The sequence below is a fragment of the Cynara cardunculus genome (genome assembly GCF_001531365.2).
Source record: "Cynara cardunculus var. scolymus isolate 2C chromosome LG 7, CcrdV1, whole genome shotgun sequence".
Lineage (NCBI taxonomy): Eukaryota > Viridiplantae > Streptophyta > Magnoliopsida > Asterales > Asteraceae > Cynara > Cynara cardunculus.
The window spans coordinates 12,461,324-12,468,429 of NC_037534.1; positions in this window are offsets into that span (position 1 = coordinate 12,461,324).

The following is a 7,106-nucleotide window of genomic DNA, read 5'->3' on the forward strand; positions in this document are numbered from 1 at the left end:
GTGCTACGTGATTGTTGGGTTTGAAGGTGATGTATTCCAAAGCAAAGTTCACGCTTTGAGCAGCAACCATTTCTATAAAAGAAAGAACAGAAAAATGGAGTTGTGCACAAATTAGTGTTAGAAAGCACTTTAGGACAAATTTTGAAGAATAAACTTTCTTTTGAAAAAACAGAAGAAATTTGGGATTTCAAGAAGATTAGGTTAGAAACGTGGTTAAAATAAATCACGAAGAAGAATGATTTATAAACCGGTTGTTTATATTTGAAAGGAAGAAATAAATCTTTTAAATACCAAACAATGTTTCATAAGGATTAACAACCAAAAAAAGGGATTACAAACCTGTTTCTTGAAAGAAAAGGAAGAAGCTGGTTTGAAGGTATTTGGGAGTTTTTGTTTACACAAATATTATAATGAGAGAGTTTTGTGTAAGTGTAAAAGAAATATGAAAGAGTAATAGATATATATTTAGGTGAGATGAGAGAGAAAGAGGAGAGAGGAAAATGACGCTTCGAGAAGATGTGGAATGATGAATTTATTTGAACGTTATTTTACTGTGATTGGGTAGAAGAGGAAATGGATCGCGTGTATCAAAAGGACGCACGTGATACCATAAATTTTTTTAATGACGTCATAAAAATATGACGGTTCATCATCATTTTTTTTTAAATAAAGGGTCACTGAATAGAGAAAGAGTTCAGTGAAAGTTTTAAATTTCTTTTAAAACAAAATATCATTTAATAGAGAAAGAGTTTAGTGATAGTTTTACGTTTTAAGAAAAGAAAAATATACCTTAAGAGTAAGATACATTTACTGAAGAGTTCAGTGATAGAGAAAGAAACATTTTAATCATTTCACCTTTAAAACATTTTAATCACCGAATAAGAAAAGATTCAACAATAGTTTTGTTTAAGAAAAGAAAAATATACCTTAGAGATATATTTACTCAAGAGTTCAATGATAGAAGGAAACACTAAACATCTCTTTTAAAACATTTTGATCACCCGAATAAGAAAAAATTTAATGATGGTTTTAAGTTGAGAAAAGAAGAGATCAGTATACATACCTTAGAGAGAAAGATACATATACTCAAGAGTTCTGTGATAGAATAAGAAACACTTAATCATTTCACTTTGTATCACTGAGTATTGCTTAAAGCTGAAGGAACTACTCCGCAATGTTCAACATTCCAAGTCCGCTGATTAAAATATTAAATCTTTTTTCTTCAAGAGGCTTTGTAAACAGATCAGCGAGTTGATACTCAGTGGGTATGAAGTGAAGTTCAATATTACCATTCATAACATAATATATGATAAAATGATATCTGATCTCAATATGTTTGGTCTTGGAGTAAAGTATAGGGTTGTTTGCAATTGCAATGGAACTAGTGCTATCACAATAGATAAGGATCTTGGAGAGCTAAATATCATAATTGTTGAGTTGATTCTTCATCCAAAGGATTTGGGCAAAACAGTTTCTAGCGGCTACATATTCAACCTCAATAGTTGATGTGGATACTGAAATTTGTTTCTTATTTGTCCAGCTCACCAACTTTCCACCTAGAAGCTGACAGCCTCCAGTGGTGCTTTTCCTATCAATCTTGCAACCTAAAAAATCACTATCCGCATAACCTATTAGGTAGAAACCTGAGTCTTTGGGATACCAAAGGCTCAGATTAGGACTACCCTTAAGATATCTGAATATGCGTTTTACAATAATCAGATGTGATTCTTTGGGTTCAGACTAATATATTGCACATAGACAAGTAGAATACATGATATCAGGTCGGCTAGCTGTAAGATACAACAAGGAGCCAATCATTCCTCTATAAGCAGTAATGTTTACAGGCTTTTCATTTGGATCCTTGTTCAGCAAGAGAGGAGGATCCATTGGAGTCTTCATAGCTAAACTGTTGGTTAAGTCAAATTTCTTCAACATATCCTTGATATTACTCTGATTGATAAAAATGCCTTGAATAGATTGCTTAATCTGAAGACCAAAAAGTAAGTCAGTTCTCCCATCATGCTCATATGATATTTCTTTCTTCATGTGTTCAGAGAAGCGAAAACACAAAGAGGTATTAGTGGAACCAAATATAATATCATCGAAATAAATTTGGACTAGAATGATATGACCATTGACTTTCCTAAGAAATAGGATTTAATCAATCTTTCCATGGACATATTTCTCAGAGATGCGAAATGAAGAAAGGGTGTCATACCTAGGGTTGTGCAAAACCTGACCCTACCCAATTTACTCGACTTACCCGATTGTATAAACCCGAACCGAACCGAAAAATATTACCCGAATGTAATCTGAAGTCCGAACCCGAAATCTATATCGGGTATGGCGGATCGGGTAGGATCTCAAGATCCATCCCCTGAAACCGCCCGAAATCCGAAGAACACAAAAGGCCACTCTATCTATCGGGCAGAATGCCATTTAGGGATTTTCCAATTTTCATCCCTTGTGAGGCTTTGACGACTGGACAAGGTGACAACCGACGACTGTCCGACGAGGAGACAACTCTTTCTTTCTCTCTGGAATCTAGATGCAACTCACTGCCTCTCTCAACTCCAGTCTCAAGTGATTAAGTCTCAACTCTCAAGTTCAAGTGTTCAACTCTATGCCTCAGTGTAATTGTGTAAGCTCTTTGTGATACATTTGACATGATTTGAGATTAATTCAATTATGAAATGGATGAAGCTTTTATAAGAGAGTTATTATGTTAATGGTTTTTACTAGTTTCATGTCTGAATGATCGTTAATTAGTTATAAAAGTATGATGTTTATGAATTGCGAATTGTGAGTTTGTGATAATTTGGTCATGGTGATTGCTACTGCTAGAAACTGTATGTTGGAGATCGTACTTGATGGTGGACTTGATCTATCATATTAGTTACTTTAGTTTGCTATTGTTTCCCCAATTTTTGATGTGGAAAATGAACTAGAAACATCTATAAATAAAACTCATTCTATGCCCCCTTTTGGTCAACTAAATCAATAAGTTAGAAAACCTTTGCTGATTTTCTCCATTACAGTAATTGAATATGTAGCAACGACTTTAGTTTGCTAATGTTTCCCCAAATTTTGATGTGAAAATGAGCTAGAGGAACAAATACAAAACAAAACTCTTCCTATGGCCCTTTGGTCAACTGAACTGATAAAAGAGATCCAGTCCAACATCATGCACGTTCTCTATTATACAGTTTTCTAGCAATCACCATGGCCAGTTGCTACTTGCTCACAATTTGCAAAGACTAAAGCATCAGGTGTTCATAACAATCATTCAGACATGAAACTAGTAAACCCATCTCCTGAATGCATTCTTTCCTTTTTGTACATCCTATGCATCATTTCCTGCGTTTTTCTTATTCTTACTCTTTGTTGTTATTAAGCTCTAACGTCTTGCACTACACTCTTTTACTATATATGATTATTACCTCTAACTTACTGCACTGCACATTAGCTTATATATATATATATATATATATATATATATATTTTTTTTTTCTACATACACTGTGATAACTGGATCTTGGTTATCACCCGAGGTAATAACTACGTGATTATTTGTTACAAAATATTTATGTGACAGCATGATAAATTTGGTTTATTTGGTCATGCTAGTGTATAAAAATTATGTACATGATATAGATGCATGTATGGAGGTATGTATATGTGGTAAGACAAAATGAAATGTATGGTATGTATGCATGAGCATACATACATATAATGTGTGTATGAGTATACATACATGCATGGGAGATTTCTTTTGTAAGCATGCACATGGTGTACGGCTCTAGTAGCCGACTTTCCCTAAAAGGAAAGTATAAAAGGAGGTTGAAGCCTCCATTCTCATCTTCTTGCCTTTTTAAAAAAATTGAGCGATTTAAAGAGAAAGAGTTGACCGGATTGCAAGTGCCTGATTTCAAGTGTTTGGTTTCAAAAGGCTTGTTAAGGTGAGTGGTTTTTTAAACCTTTTTGCATAAAAATTGTTACTGGTTTTATTTGAATGTTATTGATTATTGGAAAGAAATCAGTAATTTGCTTAAGGGTTTTATCCGGGTAAAGGTTGATCGGATTAAGTTTAAATCGGACAAAGCTTGTCCGGATTATTTATAAATCGGTCAAGGGTTGGGCGATTTRGCCTTAAACCGCTCAAGTGTTGAACGGTTTAGCCTTAAACCGGTTAAGTGTCAAGCGGGTTATGATTGGTAAGAATGGTTATCATTTTGAACTGAGAAGTAGGAATACAACCATGTGGTGACCGGATTATTTTAAATCGGTCAAGCTTTGGGCGATGTATTGTCCGGACTTGTTATCAGGACAAAGGTGTTGGAATTTATTCTAAGTGTTAAATCGGACAAGTCTTGGGCGATAAGTTGTCCGGATGTTTTGGTAAACCAGCCAAGACTTGACCGGTGATGAAGTCCGGCCAAGCCTAGGTTGACCGGATTTGAGTTGTGCCTTGTGTTTAAATGATAGAAATTGTTATTTTATCATAAAATAAAGATTTGATATAAATGAATTTGAATTGATAATAATTTCAATGGCTACGGTCTATTTGGAATTATTTTTGTGAAATATTTTGATGAGGAAATAAGGGTGGCATATCAAGGAGAGGTGTACCATGGGATAAGGGTGGCATATCAAGGAGAGGTGTACATTTGGATATAAGGGTGACATTTGTATGTGTGTTGTATGATATAACTCTTTCTATTATATCCCTTAAGACTACYGTGGTCTGGAATCCTTATTTCTTTGTGATTTAAAGATTTAGGATCAAGGTTCTTATTGGAAATCATAGTCTGGATGTTATTGAGGAGAAAATATCAGGTTTGGCCTGAAACTTTATATAAACCTTGTTTGATTTGAAAAGGTTTAAAAGTGACATTATGTGAAACCTAATTGGGTCAAAAGTATGAGATTTGAATAGTTGAAAGCTTTGCTTAAAAAGTGAAAAGGATCTGGTATTATGTTCCTATTTGTTCATATATTTTATATATAAGAAATGTTGTTTTCCATAAAGGTTTTGGTGATTTTTCACCCTGCAATATCATAAAAAGGGTAACTCACTAGACCCTTCGGTCTAACCCTCGCTTTGTTATTTTAACTATGTGTTGCAAGAGGTACAGACGGTAAGGGAAAAGGGAAAATGTAATATTTTCCTATATGCATTTCTGCTTGAAGATCTGTCTTGTTGTACAGTTTTGATTGATTAGTACAAGAAATGTATTTTGAATTTTTGGACCTTGTATATGGTCATGTTAGATTCTGGTACTAAGGGACCTGAATGGGATAATATAATGTATTTTTTCTGTATGAAATATGTGCTACATGCAAGGTGTGGTTTGGAGCGTTACATACACTGCACTCTTTTACTGTGTATATCAGTATTTTATAGGTGGCACCTCTGTGACTTACGGAGGTAGTTTAAAAACAAAAAAATCACTTTCTACCAAATGTTTGCCACTTGCTGGCCCTTCAAAAATTCAGAAAAAAACCAGTTCGACCCCCTTCACAAGTGGCAACTCTCCAAGTAATGTCAACGCAATTCCAAGCTTTTAACAGAATATTTTGGAAATGAAGGATGGGAGACACCCATTGGGGCTCCTCTATTTCTTGCATACATTGCGCTCTTTTACTTTTTATTTTCTCCACTGCACTCTTTTACTGTATATTAGCTCTAACTTACTGCACTCCACATTAGCTTATATATATATATATTTCCTGCATACACTGCACTCTTTTACTGTATAATAGCTCTAACTTACTGCACTGCACATTATAGATGGAAAAAGTTAGCATGCCTCAGTCCGGAAGTAACAATCATCAACCTCATCCTTTACAATCTAATCCTACCATAACTCAATTTGTTCTGAAAAGTACAAGGAAAAGGAAAATGTTAGAATCTAAATCACAATTATGGGACCATTTTGAAAAGATTTTAAACGAGGATGGGCTAATCATTAAAGGTAAGTGCTTATATTGTTCAAAAGTATAAGCAGTCAAGGCTAAAAACATGGTACTTGGTCTTTTAAATGGCCACATGTGCGCTTGTTCAAAGAATCCACATGTTAAGGGAACAAAAAAAATCCATTCTTGCATTTCAATCTGCAAAATTTGATAATAGTGATGGTGCTTTGACATCTTGGGTTTTTAACGAAGAGGTTGTTCGAAAGATGTTAGCTAAAATGATTATAATGGATGAACTTCCATTTAGGTTTGTTGAAGGGAGGGGTTTTAAACAGTTTGTTGAAACTGCATGCCTTAGATTTAAGATCCCTTCTAGATGGGCAATTAATTGGGATATATTTAGTATTTACTTTGAAGAGAAGACGAACCTTAAGAAATTGTTTAAGTCAAACACGTAATGCATTAGTTTGACTACTGATACTTGGACATCTGTTCAAAGAATCAATTATATGTGTGTCACTGCACATGTTATTGATGATGAGTGGAAACTAAATAAGAAGGTGATCTCGTTTGTGCCTATACATTCACATAAAGGGGAAAGTATAGCTAAGGCCATAGGAGTTTTTTGCTTGATTGGGGAGTAACAAATATTTTCACCATCATAGTTGATAATACATCAAGCAATGATATTGCCATTGGGTTTATGAAGAAGAAGGTGGTGAATTGGGGTGGTTCTTCTACTAAGGCCGAATACATACATATGAGATGCATTGCTCATATTCTAAATTTGGTTGTACAAGATGGATTGAAATTAGCAGATACATCAGTTAAGAAGATTAGGGATTGGATTAGGTGGGTGAGGGGTTCTCCGTCTAGGTTGAAGAAGTTTAGAGAGCTTGCAGAATTGCTTGAATAGGAAGAGAAAAGTTCTTTATGTCTTGATATTCCAACTAGATGGAACTCCACCTATATGATGCTTCGGACCACATTAGCTTACAAATAAGTTTTTGAAACGTATGAGAGTAGTGACACCGCGTTCACTTTGGATTGGGTGATTCGGTGCCTTCATATCTTGATTGGTTATCTGTTGACAGCTGGGTCATATTTTTGAAGACATTTTATGAAATGACAAACAGAATTTCTGGCTCACTTTATGTCACCTCAAATTCTTTCTTAATCGAGATTTCAGA